General features: G+C 40.0%; 1 protein-coding gene across 1 annotated transcript in view; it reads left to right on the top strand.

Moving 5' to 3' along the window:
• The first annotated feature begins 873 nt into the window (after window positions 1-873).
• Window positions 874-21853, top strand: part of Potefam2 (POTE ankyrin domain family member 2) — a 204488-nt gene continuing 183508 nt past the window's right edge. Inside the window, exon 1 of the mRNA XM_087601110.1 lies at window positions 874-1159. The gene's annotated coding sequence lies outside the window, so the exon portion shown is untranslated. The remainder of the gene's footprint in view (window positions 1160-21853) is intronic.

The raw sequence follows: 21853 nt of genomic DNA, 5'->3' as shown, positions 1-21853 counted from the left end.
TGGTGTTTTGACTGTTATGTGTCAGGAGGTGTTTCTTTTCTGGTCCCATCTATTTGGAGTTCTGTAGGCTTCTTGTATGCTTATGAGTATCTGTATTTTTAGGTTAGGGAAATTTTCTTCTATGATTTTGTTGAAGACATTTACTGGTCCTTTGAGCTGGGAGTCTTCACTCTCTTCTATACCTATTATCCTTAGGTTTGATATTCTCAATGAGTTCTGGATTTCCTCTATGTTTTGGATCAGTAGCTTTTTCCACTCTACATTATCTTTGACAGTTGAGTCAATGATTTCTATGGAATCTTCTGCTCCTGAGATTCTCTCTTCAACTCTTGTATTCTGTTGGTGATGCTTGTATCTATGGCTCCTTGTCTCTTCCTTTGGTTTTCTATATCCAGGGTTGTTTCCATGTGTTCTTTCTTGATTGCTTCTATTTCCATTTTTAATTCCTTCAACTGTTCGATTGTTTTTTCCTGGAATTCTTTCAGGGATTTTTGTGACTCCTCTCTATAGGCTTCTACTTGTTTATTAATGTTTTCCTGTGTTTCTCTAAGGGAGTTCTTCATGTCCTTCTTGAAGTCCTACAGCATCATGATCAAATATGATTTTGAAACTAGATCTTGCTTTTCTGGTGTGTTTGGGTATTCCATGTTTGCTTTGGTGGGAGAATTGGGCTCCGATGATGCCATGTAGTCTTGGTTTCTGTTGCTTGGGTTCCTGCGCTTAACTCTCGCCATCAGATTATCTCTAGTGTTACTTTGTTCTGCTATTTCTGACAGTGGCTAGACTGTCCTATAAGCCTGTTTGTCAGGAGTGCTGTAGACCTGTTTTCCTGTTTTCTTTCAGCCAGTTATGGGAACAGAGTGTTCTCCTTTTGGGCGTGTAGTTTTTCCTATCTACAGCTCTTCAGCTGTTCCTGTGGTCCCGTGTCTTGACTTCACCAGGCAGGTCGCCTGGAGCAGGAAGGTTTGTCTTACCTGTGGTCCCGAGGCTCAAGTTTGCTCATGGGGTGTTGCTTATGATCTCTCCACGGCCGCAGCAACCAGGAAGATCTGCGCCACCCATTCCGGGAACTTCTGTGCACCAGGGTTCCAGATGGTGTTTGGAGTTTTCCTCTGGAGTCAGAGATATGGGCAGAGTGTAGACTCTTCTGGTTTCCCAGGTGTGTCCGCCTCTCTGAAGGTTTAGCTCTCCCTCCCACGGGATTTGGGTGCAGAGAACTATTTATCTGGTCGGTCCCTTCATGTTCCAGTGGTGTCTCAGACGCAGCCAACTTGCTGCTCCTGTGCCCTTATCCAAGGGAACCCAGAGGCAGTATACAGTTTCCTCTTGTGCCAGGAATTTGGGCAGGGTTGGCCAGTGTTGGTGGTCTCTTCTGCTCTGCAGTCTCAGGAGTGCCCACCTCTCCCGGCGGTGAGCTCTCTCTCCCACGGGGTTTGGGAGCCTTTTATTCAATTTTCTATGTGGATAGAAAAAGTTCTATACTTTAAAGTTCTATACTTTAATTTTTGACATTCTACCTTGTTTAAAGTGAGTTGAATACAAAATACATGTTCTTTAGCGTAGAATATTTACATTCACTGTGCACTGCATTAACTACGTGTGCTGGTTTCAGCGAGAAAAGGTATTATTGTTAATAGAGCTTCTTTGTTTTTTACTTTTCAAGTAACTAATCTTACATATTACTTGTCTGGATGATTCTGCAACAAGGATTTTCACTCTCTGTCAGCCTTAGTTTTCTTTTCTTTCTTTCTGTTTTTTTCTTTTCATCGTTATTAACTTGGGTATTTCTTATTCACATTTTGATTGTTATTCTCTTATCCCGTTTCCCGGCCAACATCTCCCTAACACCTCCCAGTCCCCTTCTCTATGGGTATTCCCTTCCCTGTTCTCCCCCCATTACCACCCTCCCTCCAAAAATCACGTTCCCTGGGGGTTCAGTCTTGGCAGACCAAGGGCTGCCCCTTCCACTGGTGCTTTTACTAGGCTATTCATTGCTACCTATGAGGGTGGAGCCCAGGGTCAGTCCATGTATAGTCTTTGGGTCGTTGCTTAGTCCCTAGAGAAGTGGTTGGTTGGCATTGTTGTTCATATGGGGTATCAAGCCCCTTCAAGCTCTTCCAGTCCTTTCTCTGATTCCATCAACGGGGGTCCCGATCTCAGTTCAGTGGTTCAATGATGGTATTCGGCTATGTATGAGCTACATTCTGGCTGTGTCTCTCAGGAGAGATCTACATCCAGTTCTTGTTGGCCTGCACTTCTTTGCTTCGTCCATCTTATCTAGTTTGCTGGCTGTATATGTATGGGCTACATTTGGGGCAGGCTCTGAATGGGTGTTCCTTCTGAGTCTGTTCTAAACATTGCCTCCCTATTGCCTCCCAAGGGTATTCTTGTTCCCCTTCTAAAGAAGGAATGAAGCATTCACATTTTGGTCATCCTTCTTCAGTTTCACATGTTCTGTGCATCTAGGGTAATTCGAGCATTTGGGCTAATAGCCACTTATCAATGAGTGCAAACTATGTGTGATTTTCTGTGATTGGATTACCTCACTCAGGATGATATTTTCCAGTTACATCCATTTGCCTATGAATTACATAAATTCATTGTTTTTTGATAGCTGAGTAATATTTTATTGTGTAGATATACCACATTTTTTGTATCCATTCTTCTGTTAAAGGGCATCTCGGTTCTTTCCAGCTTCTGGCTATTATAAATAAGGTGACTATGAACATGTGGAGCACATGTCTTTGTTATATGTTGGTGCATCTTTAGGGCATATGCCCAAGAGAGGTATAGCTGGGTCCTCAGGTAGTTCAGTGTCCAATTTTCTGAGGAACCTCCAGACTGATTTCCAGAATGGTTGTGCCAGTCTGCAATCCCACCAACAATGGAGGAGTGTTCCTCTTTCTCCACATCCTCTACAGCATCTGCTGTCACCTGAGTTTTTGATCTTAGCCATTCTCACTGGTGTGAGGTGAAATCTCAGGGTTTTTTTGATTTGCATTTCCCTTATGACTAAAGAAGTTGAATATTTCTTTAGGTGTTTCTCAGCCATTCGGCATTCCTCAGCTGTGAATTCTTTGTTTAGCTCTGAACCCCATTGTTTAATAGGGTAATTTGTCTCCCTGCATTCTAACTTCTGCAGTTCTTTGTATATTTTGGATATAAGCCCTCTTTCAGTTGTAAGATTGGTAAAGATCTTTTCCCAATCTGTTGGTTGTCATTTTGTCTTAACAACAGTGCCTTTGCCTTAGAGAAGCTTTGCAGTTTTATGAGATCCCAATTGTCGATTCTTGATCTTAGAGCATAAGCCATTTGTGTTTTGTTCAGGAAATTTTCTCCAGTGCCCATGTGTCAGAGATGCTTCCCCACTTTCTCTTCTATTAGTTTGAGTGTATCTGGTTTGATGTGGAGGTCCTTGATCTACTTGGACTTAAGCTTCATACAGGATGATAAGCATGGATAGATCTGCATTCTTCTACACGCTGACTTCCAGTTGAACCAGCACCATTTGCTGAAAATGCTATCTTTTTTCCATTGGATGGTTTTGGCTCCTTTGTCAAAAGTCAAGTGACCATAGGTGTGTGAGTTCATTTCTGGGTCTTCAATTCTATTCCATTGGTCTATCTGTCTGTCTCTGTACCAATACCATGCAGTTTTTTTTTTATCACTATTGCTCTGTAATACTGCTTGAGTTCAGGGATAGTGATTCTTCCGGAAGTCCTTTTATTGTTGAGGATAGTTTTAACTATCCTGGGATTTTTGTTATTCCAGATGAATTTACAAATTGTTCTCTCTAACTCTCTGAAGAATTGGATTGCCATTTTGATGAGGATTGCATTGAATCTGTAGATCGCTTTTGGTGAAATGTCCATTTTTACTACATTAATCCTGCAAATCCATAAGCATGGGAGGTCTTTCCTTATTCTGAGATCTTCTTCAATTCCTTTCTTCAGAAGCTTGAAGTTCCTATCATACAGATATTTCACTTGCTTGGTTAAAGTCACACCAAGGTGTTTCATATTATTTGGTAGTACTATGAAGGGTGTCGTTTCCCTTTTAATTCTCAGCTGGTTTCTCTTTTTTGTAGAGGAAGGCTACTGATTTATTTGAGTTAATTTTATAAACAGCCACTTTGCTGAAGGTGTTCCTCAGGTTTAGTAGTTCTCTCGTGGAACTTTTGGGATCACTTAAATATACTAATATATCATCTGCAAATGGTGATATTTTGACTTCTTCCTTTCCAATCTTTATCCCTTTGATCTCCCTTTGTTGTCTGGTTGCCCTGGCTAGAACTTCGTGAACTATATTGAATAGGAAGGGAGAGAGTGGGCAGCCCTGTCTAGTCCCTGATTTTAGTGGGATTTCTTCAAGGTTCTCTCCATTTAGTTTAATGTTAGCTACTGGTTTGCTGTATATGGCTTTTACTATGTTTAGGTATGGGCCTTTAATTCCTATTCTTCTAGGAGTTTTATCATGAAGGGGTGTTGAATATTGTCAAATGCTTTCTCAGCATCTAATGAAATGATCATGTGGTTTTTATCATTCGGTTTGTTTATGTAGTGGATTACGTTGATGGTTTTCAGTGTCTTAAATCTTCCCTGCATGCCTGGGATGAAGCCTACTTGATCATGATGGATGACTGTTTTGATGTGCTCTTGGATTCTATATTCCAGAATTTTATTGAGTATTTTTCTTTCAATATTCACAAGGGAAATTGGTCTGAAGTTCTCTTGCTTTGTTGGGTCTTTGTGTGGTTTAGGTATAAGAGTAATTTTGCCTTCATGGAAGGAATTCGATAGCTCTCCATCTGTTTCAATTTTGTGGAATAATTTGGATAGTATTGGTATGAGGTCTTCGATGTTCGCTGATAGAATTCTGCACTGAACCCATCTGGCCATGGGCACTTTTTCATTGGGAGACTTTTTTTTTTTTCCGCAGCTGAGGACCAAACCCAGGGCCCTGCGCAAGCGCACTACCACTGAGCTAAATCCCCAACCCCCGGTTGGGAGATCTTTAGTGACTGCTTCTACTTCTTTAGAAATTATGGGGTTCTTTAAATGGTTTATTTTTTCCTGATTTAACTTCGGTACCTGGTTTTTGTTTAGGAAATTGTCCTTGTCCTGCAGATTTTTAAGTTTTGTTGAATATAGGCTTTTGTAGTAAGTAGGATCTGATGATTTTTTGAATTTCCTCTGATTATAAAGTTATCTCTCTCTTTTCATTTCTGATTTTGTTAATTTGGACACATTCTCTGTGTCTTCTCATTAGTTTGGCTAATGTTTTTTTCTATCTGGTTTATTTTCTCACAGAACCAACTTTTGGTTCTGTTGATTCTTTCTATGGTCCGTTTTGTTCCTACTTGGTTGATTTCAGCTCTGAGTTTGATTATTTCCTGCCTTCTACTCCTCCTGGGTGTATTTCCTTCTTTTTGTTCTAGATCTTTTAGGTGTGCTGTCAAGCTGCTGATATATTCTCTTCTGTTTCTTTCTGCAGGCACTCCAAGCTACGAGTTTTCCTCTTAGCACAGCTTTCATTGTGTCCCATAATTTTGGGTATGTTGTACCTCCATTTTCATTAAATTCTAAGAAGTCTTTAATTTTTCTTTATTTCTTCCTTGACCAGGTTATCATTGAGTAGAGCTTTGTTCAACTTCCATATATATGTGGGTGTTCTTCCCTGATTGTTATTGAAGACCAGCTTTAGCCCGTGGTGGTTTGATAGGATGCATGGGATTATTTCTATTTTTCTGTATCTGTTAAGGCCTGTTTTATGACCAATTATATGGTCAATTTCGGAGAAAGTATCATGAGGTGGCGGGAAGAAAGTGTATCCTTTTGTTTTAGGATAGACTGTTCTATAAATTTCTTTTAAGTCCCTTTGGTTCATGACTTCTCTTATTCTGTCTATGTCTGTTTAATTTCTGCTTCCATGCTCTATCCATTGATGAGAGTGGGGTGTTGAAATCTCCTACAATTATTGTGTGAGGTGCAATGTGAGCTTAGAGTTTTAATAAGGTTACTTTTATGTATGTAGGTGCCCTTATATTTGGAGCATAGATATTTAGGATAGACAGTTCATCTTTGTGGATTTTTCCTTTGATGAATATGAAGTGTCCTTCCTTAACTTTTTGGTTGAAAATTGATTTTATTCGATATTAGAATGGCTACTCCAGCATGCTTCTTCTGACTATTTGCTTGGAAAGTTGTTTTCCAACCTTTTACTCTGAGGTAGTGTCTGTCTTTGTCTCTGAGGTGTGTTTCCTGTAGGTAGCAGAATGCAGGGTCCTCATTGCATATCCAGTTATAGATAACCATTGTTAATCTATGTCTTTTTATTGGGAAGTTGAGTCCATTGGTGTTGAGAGGTATTAAGGAATAGTGATTATTGCTTCCTGTTATATTCATATTTGGATGTGAGATTATGTTTGTGTGTTTGTCCTCTCTTTGTTTTGTTTCCAAGATAATTAGTTTCTTGCTTTTTCTAGGGCGTAGCTTGCCTCCTTATGTTGGGCTTTACCATTTATTATCCTTTTTAACGCTGGATTTGTAGAAATTGTGTAAGTTGTGTAAATTTGGTTTTGTCATGGAATATGTTGGTTTCTCCATCTATATTAATTGAGAGTTTTGCTGGATAGAGTAACCAGGGCTGGCATTTGTGTTCTCTTAGGGTCTGTATGACATCTGTCCAGGATCTTCTGGCTTTCATAGTCTGGTGAGAAGTCTTGTGTGATTCTGAGAGGTCTGCTTTTATATGTTACTTGACCTTTTTCCCTTACTGCTTTTAATATTTTTTCTTTGTTTTGTGCATTCCGTGTTTTGACTATTATGTGACGGGAGGATAGATAATAGTTCTTTTCTGGTCCAATCTATTTGGAGTTCTGTAGGCTTCTTGAATGTTTATGGACATCTCTTTCTTTAGGTTAGGGAAGTTTTCATGTATGATTTTGTTGAAGATATTTACTGGTCCTTTGAGCTGGGAGTCTTCACTCTCTTCTATACCAATTATCCTTACATTTGATCTTTTAATATTATCCTGGATTTCCTATATGTTTTGGACCAGTAGCTTTTTCCATTTTACATTATCTTTGACAGTTGTGTTGATGCTCTATATGGAATCTTCTGCTCCTGAGATTCTCTCTTCTATATCTCTTTTATTCTGTTGGTGATGCTTGTAACTACGGTTCCTTGTCTCTTCCTTTGGTTTTCTATATCCAGAGTTGTTTCCCTTTGTGCTTCCTTTATTGCTTCTATTTCCATTTTTAATTCCTTCACCTGTTTGCTTGTATTTTCCTATATTCTTTCAGGGATTTTTGTGATTCCTCGCTATAGGCTTCTACTTCTTTTTGTTTTCCTCTGTTTCTCTAAGGGAGTTCTTTATGTCTTTCTTGAAGTCCTCCATCATCATGATCGAATGTGATTTTAAATCAAGATCTTTTCTGGCATGTTTGGATATTCTGTGTTTGCTTTGGTGGGAGAATTGGTCTCTGATGATGCCATGTAGTCTTGGTTTCTGTTGCTTGGTTCCTGCGCTTGCCTCTCACCATCAGGTTGTCTCTGGTGTTACCTTGTTCTGCTATTTCTGACAGTGGCTAGACCGTCCTATAGGCCTGTGTGTCAGGAGTGCTGTAGACTTGTTTTTCTGTTTCCTTTCAGCCAGTTATGGGAACAGAGTGTTCTGCATTCAGGCGTATAGTCTTTCCTGTCTACTGGGCTTCAGTTGTTCCTGTGGGCGTGTCTCCTGAGTCCATCATGCAGGTCATTTGGAGCAGAAAATTTGGTCTTACCTGTGTTCCTGGGGCTGAAGTTGCTCCTCGCAGGCTGCTTTTGAGCTCTCTGTGAGGGTGGCAAACAGAAGGGCCTGCCCTGCCTTTTCCCAGTGCCCCTGTGCACCGGGATCCCAGATGGAGTTAGGTATTTTCCTCTGGAGTCAGAAATGTGGACAGAGTGTAATCTCTTCTGGCTTCCCAGGCTTGTCTGCCCCTCTTAAGGTTTAGTTCTCCCTCCCATTGGATTTGGGTGCTGGGATCTCTTGACTGGGTCTCTTCAGGTCTGGTCTGGTCTGCAGGGGACCTGCCGCTTGAGTGCACCTATCTTCCAGTTCCCAGGGCCATATACAGTTTCCTCTTTGTCCAGGGATGTGGGCAGGGGTAGGAAGTATTGGTGATCTCTCCAGCTCTGCATTCTCAGGAGTGCCCACCTGTTTGGGCAGTGAGCTCTCTCCCCCATGGGGTTTGGCAACCTATTTATATCTACCTTAAAGAACTCTATTGTCTTCATGAGATAGTATTTTAGGTTGGCTTTCCAATTTTCAGATGTGTTGGTGTATTCAGGACTTGCTGTGGTGGGAGAACTGGGTTCTGATTATGCCATCCTATATTGGCTTCTATTGCTTATGATCTTGTGCTTTCCTCTTGTCATCTGGTTATCCCTTGTGTTTGCTTGTCTGGATGACTGTCTGGAGTGTGCTCCTTTGGTCCTGGGTTGATAATGGTTTCCTGGTATTCCTGTGGCTCTAACTGTAGCATACCTATTGTGGGGCTTTCCAACTGGAGTTTTTTTTAAAGATTGCAGAGACGCTGCTTATTTGTTATGCTGGCTACAGTAGATCTCCTGTGAGGCCTACAGACTGTTGGGTCTTCTGAGGAGCAGCCATGCTGTTGTCCCGTGTGAAGCTGTTCTCTGGGTGTGGGGAGGGGTGCTACTAGGGCTATGGGCTATGGTTTCTCTTTCCTTGTGTGCAGCTGAACTCCAGGGAGGCTCTCAGTCTTTTGGATAATTGCTTTGCCGCGAGGTGTTCAGACTGTGGTGTCAGTTGCCCAGTTTCCCTGTGTACAGAACTCCTGAAATGCCTTCAAGCTGTGGTGTTCTGTGTGCAATGTACCTTTTCGAATGTGTCCAACTGTGGTGTTAGATGCACTTGGTGCAGTAGTTCTCCTGGCATGCCTCAGGATGTCATATCAAATGCTCTTAGTGTAGTGTATCCTCTGGTCTACCTCAGGATATAGTGTCTTCTGGGGAGCAGACTCGCTAGCAGCCTGTCCTGCCAGGAGGAGGGAGTGGGTAGCAGCTTTTTGCACTCTATATTTTCTTTGAATGTTGTTCCAATAATTCCTATGGCATCCTCTGTGCTTGAGATTCTCTCTTTTATCTTTTGTATTCTCTAGGTGATGCTTGTATCTGTAACTCCTGATAGCTTTCCTAGTGTTTCTATCTCCAGAGTTGCCTCCCATTGTCATTTCTTTATTTTTTCTCTTTCCATTTTTAGATACTAGGTGGGTTTTTTTAATTACTTCACCTTTTGACTGTATTTTCCTGTATTTCTTTAAGGGATATATATGTTTCTTCTTTGAGGACTACTACCTGTTTACCTGTATTCTCCTGTATTTCTTTAGGTGAGTTATTTATGTCCCCCATAAGGTCCTCTATCATCTTGAGATGGAATTTTATGTTAGAACCATGCTTTGCAGGTATGTTAGGCTATCCAGGGCTTGCTGTGATGGGAGAACTGGGATCCAGCTGTGCCAAGTGGCAATGGTTTCTGTTGCATATGTTCTTGTGCTTGCCTCTCACCATCTGGTTATCTTTGGTGTTAACTGGCCTTGCTCTCTCTGACTGGGTCCTGTCCCTCCTTTGAGCCTGTTAACCTGTTTATGACAGATCTCCTGGGAGTCATGTTGCCTCTACATGTGGGAAGGGTTCTGGAGTGCTGGCTCTGATTAACTGAGGAATCTCCATTGTCCAAGCAGCACCTTAACAAATGTTCAACATCCTTAGTCTTCAGAAAAATGGAAATCAAAACAACCATGAGATTCTTCCATACACCAGTAAGAATGGCAAGATTAAAACTCAGGTGACAGCTGATGCTGGTGAGGATTTGGCGAAAGAGGAACACTCCTCTCTTGGTGGTATTGCAAACTGGTAAGCCACACTGGAAATCAATCTGAAAATTCCTCATAAAATTGCAAATATATTCACCTGAAGACCCAGGTGATACCCTAAAGATGTTCCACAATATCACAAGGAAACATTCTCCACTATGTTCAGACTGTTATTTATAACAGTCGGGAGCTTGAAACAATCTAGATGCCCCTCAACTGAAGAATGGATACAGAACACAAGATACATTTACACAATGGAATACCTAATCAGCTATTTAAAACAAGGACATCAAGGATTTTGCAGGCAAACGGATGGAACTAGAAAACATAGCCTTGAATGAGGCAACCCAGACCCAAAGGACATGCATGTACACACTGATGAGTGGATATTAGACATAAAGTTCAGAATACCCATAATACAACTCATAGACCATATGAAGCTTAAGAGAATGGAAGGCCCAAGTGTGGATGCTTCAATCACACTTAGAAGGGGGAACAAAATGATCATGGCAGTGGAGAGGGGGAGGAAAACTCTGGTTGGAGTAGAAGGGTAAAAAGGAGGGAAAGTTCGGTTTTGTGGGGTGATAGAAGAGAAGCCCAGAGGGCCAGGAGGATGAATAGAAAAATGCAGCAGTGTGGTTGGGGGATGGGGAATCCACTAGAAAGTCCCAGACACCAGGTATGTGAGAGCTTTCAGGACCAGTGAGTATGGCATTAGCTGAAACCTCCAAGAGTGGGAGATAAAACCCAAAGAGACCACCTCCAGTACATAGACATGCCCACACCCCAGATGAAGGATGAGCCACCCACACATCTCAAAAAATTTGACCCAGAATTCCTCTTATCTAAAGGGAATACAGAGACAAAAAAAATGGAGCAGAGACCAAAGGAAAGGCCATCCAGCTAATGCCCCAATTTGACATCCATTTCATGTGCTGACTCCAAACCCTAACACTATTGCTTATGCTAAGAAGTTCTTGCAGGCAGAAGCCTGGCATGGCGTCTTCTGAAAGGTTCTACTAGCACTTTACTGAGACTGAGCAGATACTTACAGCCGATCACTGGACTAAAAGCCCATGGACCCTTATGGAAGAGTTAGGGCATATACTGAAAGAGCTGAAGGTGATTGACATCCCCATAGGAAGAACAGCAGTATCAACTAACTGGAACCTCCATTTTTCCCAGGAACCACCAACCAAAGAGAATACATGAGCTGTTTTTTGGCCCATGCTGTGCATGCCACAGAGGACTACATTGTCTGGCCTCAGTGAAAAGGTGTGTGGTGTCCTATGGACGCTTGATGCCAAGAGAAGGGCAATGCTAGAAGTTTGAGGTGGGTTGGTGAGCACCCTCTTAGAGGGGAAGGGTAGTAGAGATGGGGTGGAGGCTTGAGGAAGGAAGACCAGGAAGGGGACAACATTGCAAATGAAAGTAAATAAAATAATTAATAAAAAGGAAAAAATACTTTACCAAACTAGAAATTCTAAAAGAAATGGACACTTTTCTCAATTGTTAGTACTTTCCAAAGTTAAATCAAGATCAGATAAACAATTTAAACAGACCTATAACTGCTGGTGTTATAGAAACTCTCACTAAAAGTCCCCTTACATCTATCAGAATGCTTAAGATTTCTAGCACAAGTGACAGTTAATGCTGGCAAAGATGTTGTAAAAGAGGAACACTCCTACATAGCTGGTGAGAACACAAACTTGTACAGCCACCTGGAATACAATATGGCAGTTCCTCAAAAAATTGGGAATCAATTTACCACAAGAATCAGTTCTATCAATCTTGGCCACAAGCATACTTGCTCAACCACGTTCAATCCTGCTTTATTGGAAACAACTTAAATGTTCCTCAACAAAGGAATAGGAAAAATATGGTACATTTACACAGTGGAGTATTACTCAACTGTTAAATAACATCATGAATTTTGCAGCAAAGTGAATCTAAGTACAATCACTGCAGAATCAGAAAGGTAAATATGTTATGTATTTACTTACAAATTGACATTAGTCATTAAATAAATGATAACCAAGCTACAGTCCCTAGAGCCAGAGAGGTTATGTGAAGAAAAGGTTCATTGATTTGACTTTTAAATAAATTAAATTTCTCTTTTCAAACATTAAGATAGAATCAAACTGCAATCAATGAACAGAAGTGAAGACTTGAGCAAAGACACTAGGAAGTATGAAACAGGATGTTCTGGCTTCTATTCTATGGTCTTCTATTTGGTATCCAAATTGTTTTCTGTGTTCAAATTTCCCAGGATTCTTTACTAAATTCATGGGAGGTTATAAACTGTAGAGGTCTCTTGTTCACTACTGTGTTTTTGTACCTACTGTGTGAAGAACATAGCTGGTGTATAAATGAGTAAATGAAACAGGAAGAAAATTATGGGGAAAAGAGTTTCTATGTAAAGATGATCTCTTTCATTTCTTGAAAGCCCTACATTTACTGTTCAATGCTTCTTGAACCCAAAATTTCGCTTCTGGTTGGGATGCAATAACAGGACCAGATTAACTCTCCTACATGAGCAACACTATGAACAGTAACAAGGAATAAAGTACATGAAACAACAGTTTTGTGTTTGAGACACTGACATCACATAATGAAGGACAACAACATCTGGAAGTGTGGATGAGTGTCCCAGTGTACTTCCTTTAGTAGGTTTTCAAGGCCTTAAGTAAGAAAGGGAAATAATGGCAGAACCCAATAGATTCCTTGGGTCAATTAAACTATAGGAATAGTAATGTTACTAGAGTTGATGAGAGGGAGGAAGTGGGGACTGAGGTCTTCAGAGGAACATTCTCAACTATTTAGCTTTATAAGCCTATGAGAGAACTCTTTCTCCCAAGAAGGAACTATCCAAGAGAATAAAAGGATCAGATGATAGAGCACAGGGCATGCAACAGTCCCTGTGCCTACCAGCCAATCTGGAAGGCCTCTATTTTCAAAAGGCAATGAGAAGAGTGCTCAGAAGGATCTTGCCCTAAGAGTAGGGATGAGTACTGTTGTGAGCAATTCTTAGCCCCTATTTGTTAGAAGCAAGATTCGAAGTTCTTCTATAACTTAACTGTGTCTGAGCACAGAATATCCAGGATATTAGGTTTCTCAATCGGTTGGTTAGTGAACATAGTTTTGAAAACAAAAAGGAAAACAGACAGAAAAATAAGAGTAGAATTGTCCCCAGGCATCCACTTGCAAATCCACATGAGTGTTGATAGAGTTATGGACTGAGTCCATGTCCCTAAACTATTTCTTGTCATTCCACTGTTGTCTTTATTCTTTGAGATAGCAGAGAGCCAGATAGGGAATAAAGACAAGTAACTATTGCACAAATGCATCTCATACCATAAATTACTAAGGAAATAGAGATTTCCATGAGGTCTATCACCTCCCCAAAACATTTAGAATCCAATACGGCACAGACAATTGCTTCCAAAATGATACATGGAACAAGAAGTCAAATAGTGACTAATGATGATGCATAGTGACTAATGATGATGCTCATGAGTACATGCTAGGTTTATCTTAAAAAATTTTGTTATTTTACATATTTACATTTAAGTGTTGTCCCCCTCCTCCAGTTTTCCCTCCACAAGCACCCCACTCCATACTCCTTCCCCTCTGCCTCTATGAATATGCTCTAACTCATCCCCCCTATTCCCACTTCACTGCTCTAGCATCACCATATACTGGGGTATCAAATCTCTACAGGAACAAGCACCTCCCCTCTCATTGATGCCATATAATGCAATCCTCTGCTACATATGTAGTGGGAGCCATGGACCCACTCATGTATACTCCTTGGGTGGCGGTTTATTCCCTAGGAGCTCTGTAGGGTCTGGTTAGTTGATATTGTTGTTCTTTCTCCGGGGTTGCAATCCCCTTCTGCTCCTTCAATTCTTCCCCCAACTCTTCCATTAGGATCCCTGGGCACAGTCAAATGATTAGTTGTGAGAATCTGCTTCTAAACCTCAAAGAGGACAGCCATACCAAGCTCTTGTTTGCAATCACTTCTTTGCATCAGCAATAGTGTCAGGGTTTAGTGTCTGCAGATGTAATGGATACCAAGGTGGGATATTTCAGGAAGGCCTTTTATTCAGTATCTGCTCCATTTTTGTCCTTGAATTTCCTTTAGAAAAGAATAATTTGGGGATAAAAATTTTGAGATGGGTGGGTAGCTCTATCCCTCCTCGAGGGCCATGCCAATTTGCTGGAGGTATTCCCAGCAGGTTGAATTCCTCTTTTGTTAGGTATTATGTTCATATCATCCCCATTGAGTTCTGGGAAACTCTTGCATCCCTGGTGTCTGAGACTTTTTAGTGGCTACCCCAGTTCCCACCCCCAACTGCTACATATTTCTATTCATACTCCTGTTCCTCTGTACTTTTCTCCTGTGTCTTCCTATACCTGCTCCTGCTCCCACATTTATCCTTTGAGTAGACAAAGACTATTGATTTGAGACTTAATTTATATCCAGCCACTTTGCTGACCTTGTTTATCAGCTGTAGGAGTTCTTTGGTAAATTTTTTGGGGGGTTTGATTATGTATACTATCATATCATCAATGAACAGTTTTATCTTGACTTCCTCCTTCCCAGTTTGTATCCCTTTGATCTCATTTTGATGTCTAATTCCTTTGACTATAACTTTGAGTACTATTTTGAACAGATAAGAGGAGAGTGGACAGCCTTGTCTTGTCCCTGATTTTAATTGGATCACTTTGAGTTTCTATGTAGTTTAATGTTGACTGTTGGTTTGATGTATATTGCTTTTATTATGTTTATGTATGGACCTTGATATTTGGGCTGAGAAAGAAATTAGGAAAATGACACCCTTCACAATAGTCACAAATAACATAACATACCCCAGTGTGACTCTAACCAAGCAAGTAAAAGATCTGTATGGCAAAGACTTAAAGTCTCAAAAAAAAAAAGAAAATGAAGAAGACCTCAGAAGATGGAAAGCATTCCCATGCTCATGAATTGACAGGATTAACATAGTAAAAATGGACATCGTACTGAAAACAATCTACAGATTCAATGCAATCCTCATCAAAATTCCAACTCAAATCTTCATAGAGGTAGAAAGAGCAAATTCCAGACTCATCCGGAATAAGAAAAAACCCTGAATTGTAGAAACAATTTTCAACAATAAAATAAATTCTAGGGGAATCACAATCCATGACCTCAAGCTGTACTACAGAGATATAATGAGAAAAACAGCATGGTATTGGTAAAGAGTGGGCAACAATACAAGGAAAATTCAACAATAAAATATGCTGGTGGAATCACTATCCCTGAGAAATAGTGATAAAAACTGTATGGTATTGGTACAGAGACAGGCAGGTAGATCAATGAAATAGAATTGAAGACCCACAAATGAGCTCACACACCTATGGTCACTTGATTTTTTACAATGGAGCCAAAACCATCCAATGGAAAAAAGAGCATTTTCAACAAATGGTGCTGGTTCAACTGAAGGTCAGCTTGTAGAAGAATGGAAATCAACCTGTTCTTATAGTTGTTTGCAGAGCTCAAATCCAAGTGGATCAAGGACTTTCACTAAAAACCAGAGACACTGAAACTAATAGAAGAAAAAGTGGGGAAGAGCCTCAAACACATGGGCACTGGGGAAATTTTCCTGAAAAAAAAACACCAGTGGCTTATATTCTAAGATCATGAGTTGACAAATGGCACTTCATAAAATTGTAAAACTTCTGAAAATCAAAGGAAATTGTCATTTGGACAAAATGGCAACCAACAGATTTGGAACAGATCTTTATGCTCCTACATCTGATAGAGTGCTAATATCAAATACATACAAAGACCTCAAGGAGTTAGATTCCTGAGAGTCAAATAACCTTATTAAAATGGGGTACAGAGCTAAACAAAAAATTTTCAGCTGAGGAATATCAAATGGCTTAGAAGTACCTAAAGAAATGTTCAACATCCTTAGTCATCATGGAAATACAAATCAAAATGACTCTGAGATTCCACTTCATGCCAGTCAGAATGGCTCAGTTCAAAAACTCAGGTGACAACAGATGCTGGAAAGGATCTGAAGAAAGAGCAACACTCCTCCACTGTTGGTGGGATTGCAAGCTAGTACAACTATTCTGGAAATCGGTCTGGAGGTTCCTCAGAAATCTAGCTATAGAAGATTCTGAAGTTAGTATACCTGAAGATCCAGCTATACTAACTCCTGGCTATACACACAAAAGATGTTTCAACATATAACAAAGATACATGCTCCACTATATTTGTAGCAGCCTTATTCATAATATCCAGAAGCTGGAAAGAACCCACATGTCTTTCAAGAGAGGAATGGATACAGAAAATGTTGTACATCTACACAATGGAGTGCTACTTATCTATCAAAGACAATTATTTCATGATATTTATAAGCAAATGGATGGAACTAGAAAATATCATCCTTAGTTTTGTAACCCAATCACACCACACCACACCACACACATACACACACACACACACACACACACACACACACACAATCCACACATGGTATGTACTTACTTATAAGTGGAATTAGCCCAAAAGCTTGAATTACCCATTCCATCATACACAATCCATAGACAACATGAAGCTCAAGAAAAAGGATGACCCAACATCAGTTGCTTCAGTTTTTCTTAGAAGGGGGAACAAAAATATTCATAGGAGGAGATATGGAGACAAAATTTGGAGCAGAGACTGAAGGAATGGCCATTCAGAGCCTATTACACCTGGGGATCCAGCCCATAAACTTAAAGCCACCAAACCCAGACAATATTGCTGATGCCAAGAAGTGCATGCTGACAGGAACCTGATATAGCTGTCTCCTGAGAAGCTCTGCCAGAGCATGGGAAATAGAGAGGCAAATACTAGCAGCAAACCATTGAACTAAGAATGTGTTCCCCATTGGAGGAGTTAGAGAAAGTATTAAACAAGCTTACTGGACCTGCAAACCCATAGGAACAGTACCAAACAAACAGAGCTCCCAGGGACTGAAGCACTCCTCAAAGAGTACACATGGACAGACCCATGGCTCTAGCTGCATATGTAGCAGAGGATGGCCTTATTGGGCACCAATGGGAGAAGAAGCTTTTGGTCCTTCAAGGCTGGACCCCACAGTGTAGAGGAATATCAGAGAGGAGAGGCATGAAAGGGTGCATGGTTGGGGAGTGGGAACACCTGTATAGAAGAAGGGGAAGGGGGAATGGAATAGGGGGTTTATGTATGGGTATAAGGGGATAAATTTTTAAATATAAATAAAAAATATTTAATAAAAAATGGGGTATGGAGCTAAAAATTCTCAACTGAGGAATATCAAATAGCTGAGAAACACTTAATGAAATGTTCAACATCTTTAGTTATCAGGGAAATGGAAATCAAAACTACCCTGAGATTCTACACCACACCAATCAGAATGGCTAAGATTGAAGGTGCAGGTAATAACAGATGCTGGATAAGATGTTGACAAAGAGAAACACTCCCCTATTGATTTTGGGACTGCAAGCTGGTAAAACCACATTGGAAATCAATCTGATGGTTCCTCAGATAACTGAATATAGTTCTACCTAAAGAACCAGATGTTCCCCTATTAGACGTATAACCAAAAGATGCTCCAACATGTAACAAGGACACATGCTCCATTATGTTTATAATAGTCTCATTTATAATAGTCAGACGCTAGAAACAACCAGATATTTCTCAACAATAGGATGGATACAGAGAATGTAGTACATTTACACAATGTAGTATTACTTAGCTATTTAAAAAAATGACATCACGAAATTCACAGGTAAATAGATTGAACTGGAAAATATCATTCTGAGTGAGGTAATTTAGTCAGAAAATAATATACATGGTATAAACTCACTGACAAATGAATATTAGCCCCAAAGCTCCAAATGCCCATGATATAGCCCACTGACCATATGGAGCTTAGGAGGAAGGAAGACCAGGTTATGGATGCTTCAGTCTTGCTTAGAGGTGGGAAGCAGGATGATCATGGAGGGGACAGCAGAGAGGGTCAGAAAAATTATAATAAATTAAATTATAATAAATAAAATAAATGAAAAAATTATAAAGCAGTGAAGAATGGGGAACTGGGGGTTGCCACTTGAGAGTTCCAGATGCAAGGAAAATGAGAAGTTTCCAGGAACCAATGGGGATGACTTTAGCTCAAAAGCTCAGTGAAGGGGAGATAGAACCTGTAGAGACAACCTTCAGTAGAGAGGCATGGGCCCCAATCTAGGGATGGGGGCACCCACCCATCCCAAATTTTTAACCCAGAAATACTCCTTTCCAAAGGAAAGACAGTGACAAAAAATGGAGCAGAAACTCAAGGAGTGGCCATCTGGTGACTGCCCTACCTGGGGATCCATCTTGTCTGCAGACACCAAACTCCAACATGTTGCTATTTCCAAGAAGTACATGCTGACAGGACCTGGTGTGGCTGTCTTCTGGGAGGTTCTACTAGCACCTGACTAATAAATTTGTGGATGCTAGAAGCTAACCTTCAAACTGAGCTCAAGGAATTTGGTAGGGGAGTTAGGGAAAAGACTGAAGGAGTAGAGGGGGCTTGCAACCCCGTAAAAAGAATGATGTTGGCTGGCTAGACCACACAGATCTACAGGTATATAGACCACCAACCAAGGAGTGTACATGGAAGATTCCTGGCTCCAGATACATATATAGCAGAGAATGGCCTTGTCTGATATCAAAGGCAGGGGGAAGCCTTTGGTACTAATGGAGGTTTGATGCCCCAAGTTAGGTAGATGCTGGAACAATGAAGTGAGAATGGGTAGTTGGGTGGGGGAGCCCGCTTATAGAGGCAAAGGGGATGGGGGAAGAGGGTGGATGGCATGGAGGGTTCTGAAAGTGTAACTGGGAAGGGGATATCATTTGAGATATAAACTAATGGACTGATTAATTAAAAAGGAGAAAAATACATACAAGGGTCAAAGAAAATGTAAAACGGAAGAAGTTACTGGTGCAAAACATACAGGAAATCCAGGACTCAACAAGAAGTTCAAACTTAAGGATAATAGGTAGAGAAGAGAAGGAAGACGCCCAGCTCAAAGGACCAGTAAATATCTTCAACAAAATCATAGAAGAAAACTTCCCTAACATAAAGAAAGGGATGTCCATAAATATACAAGAAGCCTACAGAACTCCAAATAGATTGGACCAGAAAAGAAACTAGTCCCGTCACATAATAGTCAAAAACAATAAATGCACAAAACAAAGAAAGAATATTAAAAGCAGTAAGGGAAAAAGGTCAAGAAACATATAAAGGCAGACCTATCAGAATCACACCAGACTTCTCACCAGAGATTATGAAAGCCAGAAGATCCTGGACAGATGTCATACAGATCCTAAGAGAACACAAATGCCAGCCCTGATTATTCTATCCAGCAAACCTCTCAATTAGCATAGATGGAGAAACCAAGATATCCCATGACAAAACCAAATTTACACAATATCTTTCTACAAATCCAGTGCTACAAAGGATAATAAATGGTAAAGCCCAACATAAGGAGGCAAGCTATACCCTAGAAAAAGCAAGAAACTAATCGTCTTGCAACAAAACAAAGAGAAGAAAAGCACACAAACATAACCTCACATCCAAATATGAATATAACAGGAAGAAACATTCACTATTCCTTAACAGCTCTCAACATAATTGGACTCAATTCCCCAATAAAAAGATACAGATTAACAAACTGGATACACAATGAGGACCCTGCATTCTGCTGCCTACAGGAAACACACTTCAGAGAAAAAGACAGACACTAGCTCAGAGTGAAAGGCTGGAAAACAACTTTCCAAGCAATGGTGTGAAGAAGCAATCTGGTGTAGCCATTTTAATATTGAATAAAATCAATTTTCAACCAAAAGTCATCAAAAAAGATAAGGAAGGACACTTCATATTCATCCAAGGAAGAATCCACCAAGATGAACGCTCAATCCTAAGTAACTATGCTGCAAATACAAGGGCAACTACGTACATAAAAGAAACCTAACTAAAGCTCAAAGCACACTTTGCACCTCACACAATAATAGTAGGAGATTTCAACAACCCACTCTAATCAATGGACAGATCATGGAAACAGAAATTAAACAGAGACATAGACAGACTAAGGGAAGTCATGAACCAAACGGACTTAACAGATATTTATAGAATATTCTATCCTAAAAGAAAATGATATACCTTTTTCTCACCACCTCATTGTACTTTTTCCAAAATTGACCATATAATTGGTCATAAAACAGGTCTCAACAGGTACAGAAAGATAGAAATAATCCCATGCGTGCTATCAGACCACCACGGCCTAAAGCTGGTCTTCCACAACAATAAGGGAAGAATGCCCACATACACATGGAAATTGAACAGTGCTCTACTCAATGATAACCTGGTCAAGGAAGAAATAAAGAAAGAAATTAAGGACTTCTTAGAATTTAATGAAAATGAAGGTACAACATACCTAAACTTATGGAACACAATGAAAGCTGTGCTAAGAGGAAAACTCATAGCTCTGGGTGCCTGTAGAAAGAAACAGAAGTGAGCATATATCAGCAGCTTGACAGCACACCTAAAAGCTCTAGAACAAAAAGAAGCAAATACACCCAGGAGGAGTAGAAGGCAGGAAATAATCAAACTCAGAGCTGGGACCAACCAAGTAGAAACAAAAAAGACTATACAAAGAATCAATAGAACCAAAGCTGGTTCTTTGAGAAAATCAACAAGATAGATAAACACTTAGCCAGACTAACGAGAGGACACAGAGAGTGTGCCCAAATTAACAAAATTAGAAAGGAAAAGGGAGACATAACTACAGAATCAGAGAAAATTCAAAAAATCATCAGATCCTATTACAAACGCTTATATTCAACAAAACTTGAAAATCTGCAGGAAATGGACAATTTCCTAGACAGATACCAGGTACCAAAGTTAAATGAGGAACAGATAAACCATTTATACAACCCCTAACTCCTAAAGAAATAGAAGCAGTCATTAAAGGTCTCCGAACCAAAAAGAGACCAGGTTCAGATTGGTTCAGTGCCGAATTTTATCAGACCTTCATAGAAGACCTCATACCAATATTATCCAAACTATTCCACAAAATTGAAAAAGATGGAGCGCTACCGAAATCACACAAAAACCCAACAAAGAAAGAAAACTTCAGACCAATTTCCCTTATGAATATGGATGCAAAGATGCTCAATAAAATTCTTGCAAACTGAATCGAAGAGCACATCAAAACAATCATCCATCATGATCAAGTAGGCTTCATCCCAGGCATGCGGGGATGGTTTAATATACTGAAAACCATCAACGTAATCTACTATATAAACAAACAAGATAAAAACCACATGATCATTTCATTAGATGCTGAGAATGCATTTGACAAAATTCAACACCCCTTCATGATAAAAATCCTAGAAGAATAAGAATTAAAGGCCCAAACCTAAACATAGTAAAAGCCATATACAGCAAACCAGTAGCTAACATTAAACTAAATGGAGAGAAACTTGAAGAAATCCCACTAAAATCAGGGACTAGACAAGGCTGCCCACTCTCTCACTTCCTATTCAATATAGTTCTCGAAGTTCTAGCCAGAGCAATCAGACAACAAAGGGAGATCAAGGGGATACAGATTGAAAAGGAAGAAGTCAAAATATCACTATTTGCAGATGATATGATAGTATATGTAAGTGATCCCAAAAGTTCCACCAGAGAACTACTAAAGCTGATAAACAACTTCAGCAAAGTGGCTGGGTGTAAAATTAACTCAAATAAATCAGTAGCCTTCCTCTACACAAAAGAGAAAGCAGCCAAGAAAGAAATTAGGGAAAGGACACTCTTCATAATAATCCCAAATAATATAAAATACAGAGCAAGTGAAATATCTGTATGATAAGAAATTCAAGCCTCTGAAGAAAGAAATTGAAGAAGATCTCAGAAG

The sequence above is a fragment of the Rattus norvegicus genome, chromosome 1, assembly GCF_021556685.1.
Source record: "Rattus norvegicus strain SHRSP/BbbUtx chromosome 1, alternate assembly SHRSP_T2T, whole genome shotgun sequence".
NCBI lineage: Eukaryota > Metazoa > Chordata > Mammalia > Rodentia > Muridae > Rattus > Rattus norvegicus.
The sequence above is the reverse complement of the archived record's forward strand: the minus strand, read 5'-3'. Positions and strand labels throughout refer to the sequence as shown.